At 36.7% G+C, this 19,110-nt stretch overlaps 1 long non-coding RNA gene across 1 annotated transcript; it reads left to right on the top strand.

Moving 5' to 3' along the window:
* Positions 1-13,096: 13,096 nt before the first annotated feature.
* Positions 13,097-14,722, top strand: LOC128196749 (uncharacterized). Its single transcript, XR_008249116.1, has 4 exons — positions 13,097-13,374; positions 13,494-13,543; positions 13,638-13,723; positions 14,622-14,722. It is a non-coding gene; the product is annotated as an uncharacterized LOC128196749 (long non-coding RNA).
* Positions 14,723-19,110: the final 4,388 nt, after the last annotated feature.

The raw sequence follows: 19,110 nt of genomic DNA, 5'->3' as shown, positions 1-19,110 counted from the left end.
TTACGTTTTCAATTGCAATTTCAATTCGTTTTCTGTTGTGTTCTTGATTCTGCGATTTTAATTTCATTTTCGCATTAGCATTTCGATTTCGTACAGATTTTTTGCATTCAATTTTTGTTCCAAGTTACACTTTCATTTCTGTTCACTACACTTAATTTTGTTTTATAGTTCAGTTTCGTTTTCCGCACTTACTTGTGCAAATTTGTTCCAAATTTAGTCTCTGTTTCGTGTTTGATGTTTGAAGTTTATTTTTCTGTGTTTAATTTCGTATTAATGGTAGGTTGAATCTGTGTGGAATAATAATTGGGGATATTGCATTGCTTACTTGAGATTTTTGAATTGTGATTGTATTTTGCTATCTTACTTTGCGTTGTATGAAGTTTGTTTTGTGCTTGCAAATAGGTATACGCTTAGTTTCCTAATTGGTGGTTAATCTTTGCTTAGTTGATTAATTTGTTGTATAGAATCAATTGAATAGGTGTGTTGCATTCGCTTAGTTTGCAATTTTGAAGACCGAGTTATCCTTCGCTAAGTTGGGTAATTCGTGTTGGATTAAGAGTAATATTAGTTTGATTTGTTGTTAATCAAGGATAGAAAGCATTGCAATTGATCCAGCTATCAATATGTTGTTAAATCTATGTTGAATTCGTTTTAATTTAGTTAAATTCAAGTCACAAAAATTGTCCATAAACCACCCTCACCTTGTGTTTGACCTATTGTCTGAACCAAAGTTTGACCCTTGAGAGACGACCTAGGAGTCACTTCCTAGTTTATACTGCACTTAATTGCATATTAATTTGATTCGGGTACGGCCTCGATCAATCATTATATATTAATTAAAATACATAGTTTAGAATAAATTTAGCTAGAATCATACATTTGCATTAATAGTTAGTTTCTATTTTTTTTAAATTCGTTTTTCATTAATTCCCCACCTTGGTTTAATAGTGAGTAACTATTAGAATTCAACTCTACATTTGAAACTTAACAAGGACTGAGACCTTGGATTGATCTTGAGGTTATCCCTTTACTACATTAGTATGGAAACTTAGGTTTTGTTGGTCTTTTTGCAACGAAAAGATTTGCTTTCAAGAATGTTTTTAGGCTTATATATTGATTATCTTATCTTCATGGGGAACGTTATCAAGTTGATGGAGGAGTTTAAAGAAGTGATGAAAAAGAAGTTCGTGATTACTTGTCTAGGTGTTATGAAGTACTTTCTCGGTCTAGAAGTTGTTCAAGGAAATGAAGGTATCTTCGTATCCCAGGAAAGGTATGCCATTGATATTTTGAAGAAATATAAAATGAAGAGTTGTAACCACGTTTCCACCCTATTGGAACTTGGTACAAAATTATCTAAGTATAGAGAAGGAGAAAAATGTAATGTAGGCAAGCACTGAAGTCTAATTGGAACTTTTAGGTATCTCACAAATACAAAACCAAATTTAATTTTAAGCATTGGGATAATAAGTTGGTAAGTCGAGGTATTCTTATTGGAAGGTACTAAAATGAATTCTAAGGTATGTGAGGGGAATAATGTCACTCAACCTATTTTATACCACGTCTTATGATTATCAATTTATTCCATACTCAGATAGTGACTAATAGTGGATGTACTACTCAAATTTTTACATAAGAAGTACTAATATTACAAAGTGTTTACCAAGAAAAGGCTTGTTGTTAACAACTTCCTCTTGGTTCCTCTAAAGTTTGTTAGTTGCACACATCTTTAAATAGCCTAAAAAAGTTAGCGGCAGTGACATAACATCCTATTTGTCACACTTTTATCTCTTAATTACAAACAATCTTTTGTTGATCAAGCCTTGTTTTTGAAGTCTACATCCACTTATTTTACTGATTTTTTAGTTTATGTTGATGACATTGTCTTAGCCAGTGATGATTAGGAAGAGATTAATTCTATCAAGAATGTTTTGGATACGAAATTCAAAAACAAAGACCTTGGTTCTTTACAATATTTTTTTGGGATCGAAATTGCAAGATCTGAATCTAGAATTCATATGAATCAATGCAAATATACTCTTGAGCTCCTTGATGACATTAGTTTTCTTGGTTGTAAACCCGCTCATACCCTCTCCATTCCTTGGGTGAAACTTCAAGCTACGTATAAACAACCCTTTTTTGGTAACATTGTGGGTTCAAGTCCCTCACTAACACTCGGGGTATAAGGTTGGTTTGATATGTTTAGAAGGTAGGGTATGAGAGGTTGTGGGTTCAACTCTCCCCACTAACAAACATTGACACCTAACATTGGAGACAAAAAAAACATTTTTCGATGTTGTTGGTTACAGGTGGTTAATTCGTAAACTCTTATATCTCATTATCACTCGACTGTATAGGTTACGTATTTTGTATAACAACTCAACAAGTTTATGTCCAAACCTCTTGATACTCATTAAAAGGCTGTGATCAGAGTTCTCCATTACTTAAAAGGATCTTCTGCTCAAAGGTTATTCGTTCCTACCTTAGAATTTCTTTGCTGACTCGGAGTAGGCTTACTCCTTGGATACTCGATGTTCTATCTCTGGGTTGTGTGTTTTTCTTGGCTCTTCGTTGATCTCTTGGAAATGAAAGAAGCAAACTGCCATTTATCGTTCTTCCTCTGAAACTGAGTATAGAGCTTTGGTTAGTTTTATTTGTGAAATCTAATGGTTACATTATCTTTTACACGACTTTCATGTTTCATTGGATCTTATTGTTTTATATTGTGACAATCAGTTACCTATATACCTCACTCATAATCTTGTGTTTCATGAATGCACCAAACACATTGAGATTGACTGTCATATTATTCGAGAACAAATCCAATAAGGTTTAATATAACTTCTTCCTATTTCTTTTATTGTCTAACTTGCTAACGCCTTCACCAAACTTATTCATCACTTATCTTTCATAACATTTATTGCTAAATTAAGTTTTTGTGATATTTATCACCTAGCTTTAAGATAAGAAAATGTTTCTCAATTACTAGGATGCTTAAGATGTTTCGTAGAAAGTTTTGCACTTTGTATTTCAAAATAGCAAAAAATCCTCAAAATGTTCTTTCCAAAGCTAAACCTAAAATACGAAGTAGTTCATTAACACGAGAATTAATAAACTCCACAATAACCACATAACATGTAGAAAATTAAAACCATGGCACAAACAATTAACTTGTACAAAATTAAAACCATGGCATAGACAAATAACTTGTAGAAAATTAAAGCTATGGCACAAACAAATAATTGAACTCTTTATATTCATTGAACCTTGAAAATCTTTAAATAGGTGCAAATAGGGTCTTGAGTCATGTACAAATAACAAAAACTAAAACCAAAATATACGTGACTCAAAATAAAAACTACTACTTAATCTATCTCTACCTTATATCAACAACTTAAAATAATACTACACATAAATTAATGGAAAATCAAAATTACCAATCCCTATTTTATCTTTACCAAAATCAAATTAAATAATACTAGACCCAAACTAATAAAATAAGACTCAACCAAAATTACTAATAAATCCCTAAAATTTAAATTTATCCCAACAAAACTCTCCCATAAACTTACATTTGCATCCTTTATTCGGCTTTCCATATGCCTTATCCCACATCGGGTTTACTTCTTTCAATCAATTCGAGTTCTTCTTTTTTCTTATGGCCTTCCTGTCTTTTACCTTGGTTGACCTCTTTGTTGCTTTAGCCAAATTTTTCTTTGTTATTCCTAACTTCTCAATAATCTCGACCAACTTGTTTCTTACCCTAGGTGACTTATTATCAACAATCTTGGCTGACCTCTAAACATCTTTGGCAGACTTCTTTATCTTGTCCAAAATTTTACTCAACATATTTTTAATTATCTTAATATCTGAGCTTCTCATATTTGGGTTCTTAACAACATCTTTTGCACCTGTTAACAAACATACTACATGTACCTAATCAATGGAGTCATCCGAGCTCTTGCTAGTCATATCTTGTTTCAAGCCCCATTTTTGTAAAATCTTCATCTCTAGTTCATACAATCGATTTTTCTTCACTTTTACTTAGGCTGCTAGATGACCATGCTTATCCTTTAAATACAGTATGTGGTCCTTCATAAAAACTAAGTTACCTTTTTCAAGTATCTAACTTATGCTTAAAATATTGCTCTTTAGGTCAGGAACATAGTAAATGTCCATACGCTTTCAAACTCGGCCACCCTTCTACACATGTCGGATTGTTCAACGCCCTTTCATGACTACCTTTAAGTCATCTCCAAACGACATAAAATCGGCCTCCACCTTGTTGAGTTCATCAAAGAAGTTCTCATCTTCACACATATAGTTGCTAGCTCCAATATCTAGATACCATACCGACCGAGTTGGAAGAAATCTCCTCAGCCTTTGATTCCAAGCATGGTCCAACATTCAAGTTCTCCACCTTCGACTCTGAGATCTATGATGACAATAGAATCTCCATCTCTTCTTCTTCTTCATCATCATCTTCTTCTTCTATAAGAAGATTTCTCGTACTTTTCTTTTTAGTTGAACAAAATTTAGTAAGTTGACTAGGCTTACCACAATTGTCGCGCTTCCTCGATTTGCACTCCTTTAAAAAATGATTGTGATTGCCACACTTAAAACATTCCACTCTTGAACGATCTCCTCGACCTTTCCCTTTTCCTCGACCATGTCTACCTCGTCCTCGGGCTCTGTCTCTACGACCTCGGCTCTTAGTATTATGAGTTTCATTTGACACAAATTGTGCCTATAGTGTTTTGAGAGGTTCAATTCGTTCATCCTAACTCTTTCTCCTTTGTTTGAGGGCTTCTAATGACTTAGCAAGTTCATCCATTGTGAGAACTGAGAAGTCTTTCGATTCTTCGATGGCGCATATGATACCCTTAAAATCTTGTGAGTGATCTCAATATTTTTTTTGCAACTCGGTTAGGTAGCATTTGATATCCATTCGTGCTGAGTTGGTTGGTCACTTTCTCCACCTGACTTATGTACTGTTACCCGCTCTTTGGGCCTAATCTTCATCTATTCAAACTCCTCTCTAAGACCTTGTTTTTGGACTTGTTGCGGTTGTCACATTTATACACAATGTCTAATTTCTCCCAGGCTTCCTTTATTGATGTGACATTCGCTATTTTTTCTAATCACTAGTGGAAAAATAGGAATCCATGACGGGATACTATGATAGGTGAAATCCACCATGGCAATTTTGTAATAAAATTAAGATATATTATGATATATTTTAAGAAACCTATCATAATAGGTGTAGCAATGGCATTTTCGTAGTAAAAGATACATATATTATGATAGGTAAAAGGCCACCTATCATAATAGTTGAGCATGGTGGCAAAATTGAAATTATGAGAAAAACATATTATGACAGATATTGAAACACCTATCATAATAGGCGTAAAACTCCTTTCATTCTCGCAGTCCAGCGCTCGACCCGCAAAGCGTTTATTTACCATTTCGTTTCTTCCACAATAGAGCACTTCACCATTTCGTTTCTTCCAATCTTAATCTTGGTCTCATCCCAGAGCATATTTTGGTCTCATCCCAGAGCACATAACACACCGCACTCCACGCCATCTCGAAGCCCTAAACGTCTCGAAGCCTCCACGCCGCGCACACTAGTCGGAGCATCCATGCCATCGGCACACCTCCATGTCGTCTCCTGGTGGCCACCGAGGATTGTGAGCTTCTGGTCATCAATCTCAGCCGCTTAGAGGACAGGGACGAGACTGCGAGGGAAGAGTGCAAGTCGCACATTTTTAGGGCTTCACATGATTGGGGTTTCTTCCATGTGATCTCTCGCAGGTACTTCTCTTCACTCTGTATAAATTTGTATAACCTTCTTTGAAGTAAATGACATTTTGATGCTTTATTTAGTGGAAAAGAGATTTTACTACTCCCACTCCCTTCCAACCTGTGGATGTTTGGCACACCAAATGCTTCATTTTCTTTTCTGCACATTATGTGAAGTTGTAATTTATCTCATTTATAATCCTTTCACATTTTCACTCTCAATTCCTTTTGTATAGTTGTTGGCTGATATTCCCAAATTACTTGTCATGGCCTTCTTGAAGATTCTCACCTCTCAAATATGGTTGTAAATTATTCTTTTTGTGTTGAAAACATAATTTGAAACTTCTAACAGCAAACTAAGCACACGCATTGGCTTAAGTGGGTGGGAACCTGTACCAAAGCTTACTTTTCAAAATTTGACAATTAATTTACTTTTTTCAGATAACAATTGTTTATTTGCTACTAGAGAGAAAAGCTAACTTCTGATGTAGTTTACTATCAATACCTTGAAATGAAACATCAAGAACTAATTCATACTAGGAATTAGTCCATTCTACTGAAAATTAAAGTCAAAAGAGTTAATCACTAGTGCAGAAAGGGCTTTAGAAATTCGTTCTTTTGGCCTTTTGACGTCCAACCTTCCTCCAACGTCTTTGTGGGTGACGTTACTCAGACGTTGGGGGGTCCACATCGGACGTGTATATAGACGTCCGATGTGTTAGGCCCGACGCCTATCCAAACGTCCGGTGTACACCCTCGGACGTCCCACGTGCCCGTCAGACGTCCCGCGACGACCACCTGCCTGAATTGTTTTGTGGTAGGGCTGGGGTTGGACGTTCGTTTGTGCACTGTCGGACGTCCATTTGTGCACTCGGTTGACTGCTTCTATAGATAAGGCGGAGCGTCCTTGGCTCAGCATTTTAGCATATAGGGCTTCGGTCGGCGCTACTACAGCGCTTCGCCCGGCGCTACTACAGCGCTTCGCTAACTCAAAGCCTCTCGGTAAATCTAGCTTCGATAACGCTCGGCTAAGTCTTGAACCATCGTGCGTTCGCTTTCTCAATAGCAAAAGCGCTTATCTTGCTCCCGCTTCCTCGCATCTGCGCTCGTCAAGCCAACTTTGCTTTTTGGGAGGTGAAACTGCGATTGAAGCGGACATTTCGAAATGACAGCATCGAAGATCCCCTGCTTGCAGAAATGAATGGATCAGAAGGGGGGCTGGGTTCTATTTCCGGGTTGGGCGGGAGGTGAAGGCCATAAGATTGCCCTCCGGTAAGAAAGAGAGGAAAAGGGTGTTGTCATCTAAATAAGTGAAACTCTCTACGTCCGTTGTGGAGGGGGGGGGGGACGGACGTCTAAGAGGCTGGACAATCACCTCTTCAACTCCCCTCTGTCAGCCCCTTAAACGTCCGTTGTGGAGGGGGTCGGACGTTTATAATATTATAGACGTTTGACCCCCTCCACAACGGACATTTAAGGGGCTGAGAGACAATTAATTCTTCAACCACCCTGTCAGCACCCGAAACATCTGTTGTGGAGGGGGACGGACGTCTATATAATTATAGACGTCCGTCCCCCTCCACTACGGACGTTTCGGGTGCTGACAGGTATTTGAAGAATTAATTGTCTCTCAACCCGTTAAACGTCCGTTGTGGAGGGCGATGGACGTCTATAATATTATAAACGTCCGGCCCTCTCCACAACGGACGTTTAAGGGGCTGACAGAGGGGAGTTGAAGAGGTGATTGTTCAGCCTCTTAGACGTCCGTGGGTGGGGCTCGGATGTCTATAATATTATAGACGTCCGTCTCCCCCAAAACGGACGTCGATAGTTTCACTTATTTACGGATATGCCACCGGTCAATTATTTACGTTGGGGCTGTTAAGGACGGACGTCTATGGGGTGACGTTAAAGGCCATTTCTACACTACTGAATTAAAGAAATCGAACCTAATAGCGTTTTTCAGAAGATACTTATCTACATATATAAAGGAGATTAGTTCAATGCTCTATATTTAATACATACCTCACTTTTTATATGGCTGGCATTGATTTAAAGTAGATATTATAATTTACAACTACTCTTCATCACTTTCTTCTTCTGCCCAGGAAAAATATCTCTTTTTGAGCTGTAGATATATGTAAATTGTGAAGAAACATGCTATTTCACTGGATGATGATGACACTTGAGCCAAAATCCAATAATTGTGTATAAAGTAATCACAACAATGACATATGCATTAGAATCTGATATAACATATGGTATAGGACTGCATTGCTTTGCTTGGTCCATTTTTTTATTTTTAATTCTGTTTCAGTGTGTAGATCATTACTGAACTTCCTTGATTTAATTCCAGTGCTTTCAACAAGTTTTAAATGATGTATATGGATACATTTCAGTGTCCAAAAGGTCATTTGAATCTGTGCACTAAAATCTGGTTGGTTGAGTTACTCATTTTACTGCATAAAAAGGGTTGAACTGTTATCGCATCAGAGTGTGATGTGTGCCTTCTGTTATGGTAAAGTTCCTAAGGAAGGAAGTGGTAACTGTGTTCTGTTAAAGTTTCATGATAATTGCTACACCAAAGAATCTTGTTTCCTGTAACAACATTTGCAGCTAAGACCTTTGATTCTGTCCTTTTCTATACTCTTTAAACTTTTAATTCCGTTTATCACTACTTTATAAAATCTCATTTCTTTCAAGTTTTTATAATAATATTTAGGTTTAATCATTCACTAAGTCCCTATTTTCGCATGGAATCTCAATTTCGTCCCTTTCTTTCTGAAAATATCAATTGGGTCCCAATTTTATGAAAATTGCAACAAATGGATCCTTTCCGTTAAATAGTGTCAAACGGCGTTACAGTGTGTTTGACGTGGCACGCTGTTGTGGACGTGTTATCTGACGTGGTTGATTCAAGCAGGAGCAGTGGGGCACGTGGAAATTGAATATTTTATAAGTAAAAAGTAAAGAATTGTTTTAAACGAAATTGGGGATTGAGGTTTTGTGCAGATCGAATTAGGGATTGAGGTTTCGTGCAGATCGAATTCTTCTGAGTACTTCTACGGTTTAATCGAAGTTGCGGTTGAAGATGCATCCCTGCTCGTCTTCGTCATGCAGCGGGTGGCGGAAGCAAGATAGTAATGTGGTCTGTGGTGGTGCTCGAGGAGTTAAGAATAGCAATGGTAGTCCGTTGTGCTATTGTGGGATGAAATGTGTTATCAGAACTGCAAGAACAGTCAAGAACAGAGGCAAGCAATTTTGGGGCTGCCCTAAGTTCAAGGTAAGGTTTTTTGTTGGGTTTTTCGTTGTTCTTATTTTCAGTTCGAGGGTGCCCTGATTGGTGTTTTGTTGTACAGAATGGTGGTGAAGATGGTGGTTGCAATTATTTCACATGGTGTGCAGATCATGGGGTTATTGAAACGAAAATTAGTGCAAAGTGTGAAGGCAAGTCTGAGTGTTTGCTGAACAGAGAAGCAATGGAAGGTGGATGAAAGATTATAAGTGATTTGGACTGCTTTGTGAAGAAATTGGGAAATAGGCTTAATGTACTGTTAGGGATTGTCTGTGTTCTTGTTGTGGTGAACATTATTGTACTTACAATAGTGTTTTTTCGTTCACCATCACCATGATTTCATTGTACTTATGATGGAATGTACTTAGAATGCAATGAACCAAAGTTATTTTGACTATAAAAGTTTGTATTGTTTGTAATTTTTGGTCATATATGTGACGCTCGTTCTTATGATGGAATGTACTTCATGTTGATTTTGCATGTTTTCTCAGTTAGCGAGCGTCCGTATCTAGCGTTCGGTTTTAATTTGGGTTGAATCTTAAAGCGTTCGGTCTGTGTGGTAAAGTTTGTGAGCATTCGGTTTTGGCGTTTTGTTATACTAGTGATTGTAACGTTCGGCAGACTCGAGTAACTTTTAGGCATTTGTTCCTTATATGTGATGTTGATTTTGCATGTTTTGTCAGACAGCGAGCGTCCGTTCGGTTTTAATTTGGGTTGAATCTTAAAGCGTTCGGTCTGTGTGGTAGTGTTTGTGAGCGTTCGGTTTTGGCGTTTTGTTATACTAGTGATTGTAACGTTCGGCAGACTCGAGTAACTTTTAGGCGTTCGTTCCTTATATGTGATGTTGATTTTGCATGTTTTGTCAGTTAGCGAGCGTCCGTTCGGTTTTAATTTGGGTTGAATCTTAAAGCGTTCGGTCTGTGTGGTAGTGTTTGTGAGCGTTCGATTTTGGTGTTTTGTTATACTAGTGATTGTAACGTTCGGCAGACTCGAGTAACTAACCATCATCCTTATTGCTGGATACTCCATATTCACACAGGGCCAATATCATCACCTTCATTAATCTGAAGTAGTACATCAATGCACAACAAAACAGTTCTTTAATATCAACATAACATCAATGCACACAACAGATAAATGGAACCTAATGAAGCATATCTGCTGAAATTTAATTAAGCTGAAGTAGTACATAAAAGTGCTGTCATACAGACCAGAATATTACAACAGTTATCAACATGAAGTTCCATCAGTTATCACCTGCAGTACCAGAAATATTACAAATTTGCAGCATCTACTGCTTTTCTACATATTGTTTTGTAGACAAAAAATATTACAAAATTGAATTCCTACTGTCTACTACGGTTGATTCCCAGAGTGATGTGCTGATGTACTGGTGATGAATCAATATTTTATTGATTTCACTTAGTTTATTGTACCAGATTTAATCAAGGAATTGTGCTTGAATGTACAATATTATCCTATTTTTCCTAATTGTGCTAAATTTGATCGGAAATTCTTATTTTAACTAATTTGAATTATCTGAGCTAATTATTTTACAAGGAAAATATGGAGATACAATTTGGGACATTCGAAGGTTAAATGAGAAATGGCAATTGAGCCCAATGCATCTCAGTCATTTCAATTTTCGCACAGTGCTGCGTGAATGTTGTGTCAACTTGTGTGTCCTCGTTTGAGTTCAATTCTTATCCGTTTTCCATGCAATTTTTTTTCATAGTTTCGTATGGATGTCTATTTTCACGTATAGTTTTTATTTTGTTCAAATTCGTTCTGTGCTGTTCCCAGTATTTTTTTTACTCCCCTATGTCAGTCCAATGCTTACTGTTTGAGTGATTTCTAATATGTTTGCATTTGCTTGCTGTTGGGTACTTGTGGTGGCTAGGAATTGATAATTGGACAGTGCTAAAAGCTCCCAACACTCTTAAACAAGGCATACAACAGCTTGGCTTTATTGAATAGCAAAGAAAAAAAAGCAGCCACATGCACATCGGCCCACATGGAAAGCTTTTGGATTTTAAAAGTGGAAAGTGGAGTGTTACGGAGAATGGATGGCAACACATATGAATTGGAGAAAGTGGTCAGAAACATCATTTCTTTCTTTTAAATTTGGTGCATGGTGATTAGAAGAAAGGCACGGAAAGTAGAGGGGCCACCACCCACACGGTTTTGGTTCAGAGCATTTAGTTATTGCTTTGCAAACTGTGGAAGGTCCAAAATCCAAATTGAAAAGCATGACACATTGAGAAGCCCACGGCCCAACATTATTTTTCATTTTCCAGCAGCGTCCAGCAAAGAAGTGTTCCAGCAGAAGCAAAAGGTGATAGGTGATGACGGATAGCATCTTGGGAGGTGCACACGGAAGCAGCCCAGTAGCACACATCCGAAGGCTTCACGGTTAGGGGAAGCAGGAAGTAAGTAGCCGCCACCTAGGAGGAATGTTTTTTTTTCTGGGGTAGAGAGAAATATAGTGCACAAGAAGCTCACGGTGCAGGGGCGGAAAAAAAAACAGTGAGTGAGAGAGAGCTTGAGGGAGGATACGGAGAGGAATGGAGTTCACGGGAAGGAGCTGGCTGGAACGTTGCTTTTAGACATAGGATTACATCCAGAATATAAAAAAGCACATTTCATTTTTCTTTCTTTTGGAAGCAAACGGTGCATTAATGAACGGTGATGTCCAGTAGATTTAGTTTTCTTTTTTGTAGAAAATGGGATGTGCTGGACATGGCAGCCGCCACCCACTTAGAAGCATTTTTTATCTTTGCTGATTTTTCATTTCTGTCTTTCAAAGCTCATCATCACAGAAGTTCACTATTGCATTGAATGGTTGCTTAATGTTTGGTTGCAAGCTGAGTGAAGAAGCGGTGATTTCATTTTGAGTGAAAAAAAAATGCATTTATTTTCTTTTAAAAGGAACGCTGAAGCTGTTGCAGGGGGAATGGATTTTCATCATTATTGTATTTGCTTTTACAAAAGGAGTTTGCCGTGGATTTCAATGATAGAAGATAGAAGTTATTTTGGTTTTGGGATATGCTGCAAGTGACTATTTTTATTTAGCTTTGAATGAAGAAGTAGATGCATGCATCAACTGGATAGGCCACGGCCTTGGATGGAAAAACGGTGCAACACAAATTTTATTTTACAGCAGTTTACTAAATTATTTAAATTAACTCTTCAAGCGTTTTCTTCTTGTGGTGATGAATTGTTTTTGATGTTTAGCTTACAACATTGTGCATTTAATGTTTCAGTTTAAGTGTTGCATTTTAATAGTTTTAGTTGTATTTGGATATTTATCTCTGGGATTGTTTAGTTTATTTTTCAATTCACTGTGATGTCTATTATTTCGCTTTATTGTTTATGTTCATTATGCTGTTTATTCTATTCGGCTTTTTAATTTTCTTGCATTTCCAATTTTCTTATTTGATTTAGAGATAGTTCGGCCTCAATGTAAAACCGTTCAGTAATCTGTAGGACCGTTCGATTTTCACGCGTTGTTCATTTATTTCAGTGTTTTCAATTATGTTTGGTTGTATTTAATTTCCATTTTTATTTAAGTTCATCCGCATTCACAAACTCTTCACCAACCCCCCTACTACGTGTTCGACCTATTGACTGAACCACATTTGGTCCTTGAGAGACGACCTAGGAGTCACTTCCTAGCACTGTACTGCATTATTTTATGCACAACTTTTGTGAGAGGTGCGACCCTCTCAACAAAATGGCGCCGCTGCCGGGGACCAACGGTTCGGTCTTAGGTTTTTGTTGTGTTTGTGTTTATTGTGTTTTGTCCCACTACAAGAAAATAGCCAGTTATATACGGATAATTATATACGGATTAAATCGGTATGCAATAAACGTATTATATACGGATATTTTATACGGATATTGGGAAACCCGTTATATACGGATAAATCCGTATATAATTGAAGAAATCATTATATACGGAAAATCCGTATATAAGTGTTGTATGTAATTTTGGCTCTTTTGCGCGGGATGCTTTTCCCCTCTCACTCTCGAAAAAAATTCATTCTTTGAAAAAGAATTAAAAATTTCTATACTGAACTTTCATTCCCAAACCTCTCCCTTTTCCTCTTCGCGAACCTTCATTCTCGCACCTCTTCTGCACTGAACTTCTTCACTGTCAGTCCCGCACCTCTTCTGTTCTCCCTCTCTGTCTTCGACTTCTTTCTTCCGCATCAGTGTTTGGTCGTGTGTTTTGCCATCGCGAGTTGTGTGGATTCAGATTTCATCTGTCGAACGCGGTGAGTAAGCCAAGGTTTGAGGTTAATTTCTATTTTCATTTTCTCTTTTTGTTGTTACATTGACCTATTTTTGGTCATTACTGTTTGGAGGTTTGATATGTCGACTTTAGAAACCCTAGGTTGGTTTCTTCGAACTGGAAGCTCGAGTTGTGGTTGCTTCTTGCTCGTTGTAAGTTTGAATCGCTTAGATTTGAGGTTTATTTCAGTTTTCTTTTCTCTGGGTGTTGTTACATTGACCTATTTTTTGTCGTTGTTGTTTGGAGGTTTGAAATTGCAATTTTGGAAAGCCTAGGTTGGTTTCTTGGAAGTGGAAGAGATAAGCTCGTGCTGCAATTGCCTTCTGCACTTGGTAAGTCTGAATTTCTTAGATTGGGATTTGTTTTTATTGGCTGTTATTGAAATCTGATAAAAGGTCATATATACTATTTTAGTATTTCTTGAATCAACACTTCCTGTGCTAATTAGTTGTTTTAGACCATTATTAGTGTAGTGTCTTAAATTGATAGATTTCACTCACTTAGTTTAGTAGTAGTTTAAATTGTTTGGCTTTTCATTCTAAATTTGATTTGAATTTCACCAAAAGAAATACTTCTTAGTTGTGTTAGATGAACATTAAAAACTGTTTTAGACAACTTAGTGGATTTTTAGATTACCCTTAGATAGATTTTGTTGTAGTTAGTGTGCATGTTAGTTGAACTGACTTTGTGGATGCCCACACTTGCCACCTGCTAGCAGGGTTTAGGTCTGCAACTCCTTTCTCTGCCTCATCAAAAAACATCCTTGTCCTCTTTATCTGTCCATTCATGAATTTACTAGGTTTATCTATAACTTTACCCAGGAAAATGTCATCATCTAAAAGCCTAGCTTTTGCCAATTCATCTTGTCCCTCCTCCTAGTTTACTTCCCCTTTGTTGACAATGGCATAGTACCTTATCTGCTACTCTTCTTTCTCTTAATTACGAATAATCTTCTGCAGATCAAGCTTTGTTTGTCAAATCTGCTTCTACTTCTTTTACTGCATTATTTGTTTAGGTGGATGATATTGTTTTAATTAGCAATGATATGGCAGAAATTAATCATCTTAAGTATTTGTTTGAAATGATTGATCTTTTTATTTATGATTACATCTAGAAGTATTTGTTTTCTACTAGTTTGGATACAAACATAAACTTCTTTCTTACTGTTAGGATGTGTGCACCTGTGGAAGAGATTTATTGACATATTTTCTGAAATTCATGTTTATCCAGCCTCTTCAAACCAAGTTTTAAGTACTAAACTTAGCTGAAGATCTTGGCAGGAGATTGTTAGCTGTATTCGATACTCCTAGAGGTATTACTCAATCTTGTATGTCAATGATGGTTGTGTTTTAGTAACTTATCTCTCATAATCATCTTTCTGAATACAGAAAAGGACTGTATTGCATGTTTTTATAATTTAAGATATATTATCTTGTAAGATCTTGTAATATTATGTTTATTTTTCAGTAATAAATTTATGTGTTGTTCTGGTGTTTATAAAATATGGCAACTCTTGTTTCTTGATTGCCCCAGACCTTACATTATAACCTTGATTCTTTTCCCAATTATATTTACAACCCTTTAGAAATTACACATTTAAAGAGGACCTATCAAATATCCTATACATACACTGTATAAGAAATCAAAGAATGATCTTGTGTTGTATTTTATTGTGTATTGAATAAGGCTATTATAAGTCCTTAGACCAAGGAAAGCCTATAAGAGGGTGGTATAAACCTTAAAGCATTTCAAAATATGAGCTTAATAAGATAAAGGGAGCTATATGTGGATGCATATAAAATTGAATACATATATTGACTGATTAGTTCCAATCATAGGAGAAGAATTTGTCACCATTAGATAATTACCAATTATAGAAAGATTAAACCAGCACTATAGATGTCGAATTTGTCTGGTGAATTCAAGTGTTTAAAACATGAAACCATATTAGGAACCAAAAATCCAACATCATTACATGATAAAGGGAGCTATATGTGGTAATAGTTGACAAGAAATATTTAACTTGCCATAAGACTGGGAAAGTGCAGTTGCAACTGGAATTGAGGGTAGTGAAAGAGTTTGTGTGGTCATGATGTATTGGTCTGGTGCAGCATATCTGTATTGGAAGAATTGAACACATCCTGTGGTGTTAGAATTTTAATTTTTACTTGATGGGATGTGTACCTCCTTGTATTGTCTCTTAATTTTCTGGAGATAGATGTGGTCTCCCACATATCAAATTCTTTTAGTGGTTCCAGCCACTTCTTCTTCAAGTTCATTGACTTGTGCCTTCTTAGCACACTTATCTCTAGCTTCCTTCCCTCTTGGAAGGCCGTCTGAGCTACAACCTCTGCCTACACACTCCAAAACCACACCAAACAATTCATCAAACACCTTCCGTTAGCCTCCAACTACATCTGCATTTTCCAATTCCGCTGCCACCTCTGGTCTGAGAAGCTGCTCATTCTTGAAGAGTAAATGCCACCTCTGGTCTGAGAAGCTGCCACCTCTGTTTAGCTGTATTTCTTTTTCTTTTTCGGTTTTGTTGTGCCTTAAGCAGTTGCTAGCTCTCTGATTGATCATATAAAGCAACGACATCATGTCCAGCTTTGATCAGTTGAGCCAATTAGCATTGCACATTTTGGTTCCAGTAGCAAACTGTCCATAAACTGTACTTTCTGGATTGAGTTGTATAATCTGCTTTGGTCCAGTTTTCTGGTGTTTCAAGCTTTGACCAAATCTGCTTTATGAGTCTAAATGTGTTTAAACTGATTGCAAACTCATATTAATCTCAGAAAAGCAAAATGAATGGTTTAATTCCTCACACTATGATTTCAAAAATCTGCATCAATATTCTTCACTGGTTTCAAGTTGGCTCACTGTTGTTGGTCAGATTTTGTGGTTTTGAATCTTGGTACAAGTGTGTTTACTATTGTTAAACATGTTTCAAGTAGTAGCAACCCTTGTTAATCACTAAAATGCAAAATGCATACCTGAGTTGCCTACTTTCAGTAGCTTGTGTTGTCTTTGTTTCACAATTCTCCAATTCAATTTCTGGTCTGCTTTGGTGAATATTGTTTCTACTCAGTTTTGTTGTGTATAAAGCTTGAGACAAGTTTCTTTTATGATTTTAAGCATGTCTCAAGTGATAGCAACTCCAATCAATCACAGAATTGAAAAATGAATGGTTGAGTTGATTAAATTCTGGATTTCAAAACTGTCACAGTTTTAAGTCAAGTGTTTGCACCGTGCTTGCTGTCTTTGTGTGGTTTTAGGTCACTTTAAATCTTGTAGCTGATATCCTACAGTTAGATGTAGTGTTTAGGCATTCTTTGAGTCTTTATTTGAACCAGCCAGCTTTGAATCTACTGTTTTATTAAATCTGCAAAAGTTTTCAATGCATTTTTCGGCATTTTAAGCAACTGCTGCTGTCATATGAAGCCACTGGCTGTGTCTATGTATTCTAACCAATTGAGCAAGTGTATGTTGTCATTTGAAAGTTGTGTGCAATGTTCAAATGGTCCTTGAGAAGCCTATATGCACAATCAGTTTCTCTTGCAAACCCCTTCCAACATATATTAAAATATTCCAAGGTTGATTTATCATTCACGTAACTCATGCAGAAAATTAATTTGGACTTTCTTATTCAATGTAAACCGTGGCCTCCCAACTACTTCTCATTCTTCAACCGAAAATAATAAAACTTGAAGCATTACATTCAATAAAATAAAAACGTGAAAACCAATCCTAATCCCTGTAAGAAAACCGAAAAGAAGAAACTAGTCTCTCTTCAATTACCCATCAAGTTGCAGCTGGTCTTCCACTAAGAAAGAATAAAAAAAAACAATTTAATCTCTACCCTAAAACCATGGATTACTCTAAGAAAGGGAATAGAAACCATGCAATATTCAAAGCCAAGACCCCACTTCCTTTTCCTTTCCAAAACCGTGACACATACTTCAATTTAGTTTCCACCTTCAATTTTTTTATTCATCACCACATGAGCTATACTTCTAGACAATGCTTTTCAGATTTTTAAAGAATGATGTGCTTTTCATTGCAAAGTGCCGTGACCAATCCTTACACTTCTAGCAAAACCAAAGACTTAGTCTTCCTTAAAGCAATTTGACAAATATTATATTCTTTCCACTCCAGCAATTTTTTTTTGATAGTTACATACAACAGACACAGGCATCTTCTTCTCAGCAACCGATGGCAGACAACATTTCTAACCTCCACACACGAGTATCAACCCATGATGACCAACTTCGACAGATGAACTCTCAATTGCAAGGCTTTATTGGCGTCATAATGCAGTACCTTCCGCCTCCTGCAGTCGCAATTGCACAACAATTTTTTCAATCCCAAAATCAGCCACAACCTAATGTTCAACCACAGCAACCACAGCAACCACAACAAGCACAACAACCACAGCAAGCACAGCAACCAACAGATCAACCACAAGATGATAATGTTTATGGAGATTATTAGTTATGTTCTTAGAAGTAGGGCATCTATGACTCAAACTTATTCCCTCAAGAACTTATTTCATCTTATTTGAACTTATTATAATTCACAATTATGTAAACATTCTTATTAGGATTATTAATGTGAAACGCTTGTTTGTCGGCTTTTTAAGACTTAATTTATTTATCAAATTTGTGAATGGATATAATGTGCAGGTCTTGTGAATTGTCTGTGTGGTATGGGCAGGTCTTGTAAATTGTTTGTTTAGATGAGCAGGTATGCTATTCAAATTGATCTGTTTAACCGTATATAAGTTATATACGGAATATCCGTATATAAGTTATATACGGATTATCCGTATATAAGTTATATACGAAATATCCGTATATAAGTTATATACGGATTATCCGTATATAAGTTATATACGGATTATCCGTATATAACTTATATACGGATTATCCGTATGTAATGTTATCTACGCCCTTTTTATATACGGATTTTTGACCGTATATAATCCGTATATAACACCACTTTTTATACGGATTTTTGATGTTATATACGGATTTCGGCCGTATATAAATGCAATTTTTCTTGTAGTGTCTTGTGTTGTGATGTGATGTGATGTGATGTTCTGTTTTGTGTGTGCGTGTTGCATGTATAAATGTGTTGTGTTTTATTTGTTTCGTGATTTTTAGTATTCTTCTTTTTCCATGTCTACCTATTTTGATTTTGTGAATACTGCTTATTTTGCTAGTGCCTCTAATTACGATTCTCCTTCTGCATGTTACTCTGATTTTAATTCTGCTGATTTTTATGCTGAGAACAATATGACCCATCCTCCAACTTCTGAGAGCTCTCTTTGGGAGCCGGTTCCACCTAATGAGGATGGTGATCATTTAGTTCTCACCACTGGACTGATGAATTTGTTGCCCAAGTTTTATGGTCTTGCAGATGAATGCCCACATGAACATTTGGATAGGTTTTATCGAATCTGCTCTTTAATGAAACTTCCAAATGTCCCGGACGATCTAGTTTTCTTAAGGGCATTCCCGCACTCATTAGTAAGAGCAGCAAAGGATTGGAAAGACTCTCTTCCTCCAGGATCCATGACCAGATGGGAAGATCTTGAGCATAAATTTCTGAGCAAATTCTCCCATGTGCAAGATGGATACGACAACGGTCTTGGATGGAATGACCCTACCTTGGGATGGTACAATGCTCCACAACATCAATATCAAGAACCACCATTCCA

This window comes from Vigna angularis, chromosome 5, assembly GCF_016808095.1.
Source record: "Vigna angularis cultivar LongXiaoDou No.4 chromosome 5, ASM1680809v1, whole genome shotgun sequence".
NCBI classification, from domain to species: domain Eukaryota; kingdom Viridiplantae; phylum Streptophyta; class Magnoliopsida; order Fabales; family Fabaceae; genus Vigna; species Vigna angularis.
This window is presented reverse-complemented; position numbering and strand designations above follow the sequence as displayed.